At 48.8% G+C, this 1,146-nt stretch overlaps 1 pseudogene; it reads left to right on the plus strand.

Annotated features, from left to right (window-relative positions):
- LOC119587233 overlaps positions 1 to 872 on the plus strand; it is a 1,041-nt pseudogene extending 169 nt beyond the window's left edge.
- The last annotated feature ends 274 nt before the right edge of the window (positions 873 to 1,146 follow it).

The raw sequence follows: 1,146 nt of genomic DNA on the forward strand, positions 1-1,146 counted from the left end.
ATGTATGAATAGCGACTATGATAATACGGAATTTCTTTTATTGCAGATTTTAATCGCAATTATTGTTGCCATAACATCGGCTGCCCCTTCAGGACCAAGTTTGTACTCAGGAGTCTGCTCCGCTGGCCAAGTGCTGCATGTTGACGGCAGATGCGTCACCCCACGCGAAAACCGCAAAGTCTACTTATACAACGCACCACCCGCACCTCCAGCTCCTTACGGTCCACCACCGTATATCCCCGAGCCAACCATAGACACAAACATTGTGTTCATCCAAACGCCTGAACAAGGTCCAGGACCAGAGCCTATCGTCATACCTCCACCACAGACGCGAAGCGTCGTCTATGTCCTCAACAGACAGACGCCAGAGCAAGCGGAAGTGATCCAAGTCCCAGCGCCACCAGCAACCAGCCCAGAAGTTTACTTCGTGAACTATGCTGATGGAGAGAACCCAGTTCTTCCGAGCGGTGTTGACCTTCAGACTGCCTTGAATACGGCTTCCCAGGGTGGCGGTCAAGTGATTGGAGGAGGTGCTGGAGGCGGCATTGGAGGTTCCGGAGGCGGCGCTGGAGGTTTCGGAGGCGGTGCTGGGGGCTTCGGAGGCGGTGCTGGGGGCTTCGGAGGCGGTGCTGGAGGTTTCGGAGGCGGCGCTGGAGGTTTCGGAGGTGGTGGTTTCGGAGGTAGTGGAGGAAGCGGTTTTGGAGGCATTGGCAGTCTCGGAGGTAGCGGTGGATTCGGAGGCAATGGAGGCGGATTCAGCGGAGGCTCTGGCTCAATTTCATCGCCTTCCAGTCTTTATACAACACCTTAGTGATTCCTCCCCTTTCATGTAATGCATCTTCATTTCTTTTTCATTTTCTTGTGTATAAAATACTTGTCATTCATGTAGAATAACCACTTAAGAATTTTATATTTTTTAATAAAGATACAAAGTCAAATATTTTATTCCTGTATATTGCCCTGTTTGCACACGTATTTGGTATATATTAATTAATTGTGTTTTATTGGATTTGTGTATGGCATTCAGCATTTAGAAATAGGTCTTAGTGGAAGTAGCAGGCCTGACGCTAACACACTAGTATATTCCCACGTACCTCCATTCTTCCACACACATCTAAGTACGAAATTTCATTCACACGCAGACTG

This window comes from Penaeus monodon, chromosome 22 (genome assembly GCF_015228065.2).
Source record: "Penaeus monodon isolate SGIC_2016 chromosome 22, NSTDA_Pmon_1, whole genome shotgun sequence".
NCBI classification, from domain to species: Eukaryota; Metazoa; Arthropoda; class Malacostraca; order Decapoda; family Penaeidae; genus Penaeus; species Penaeus monodon.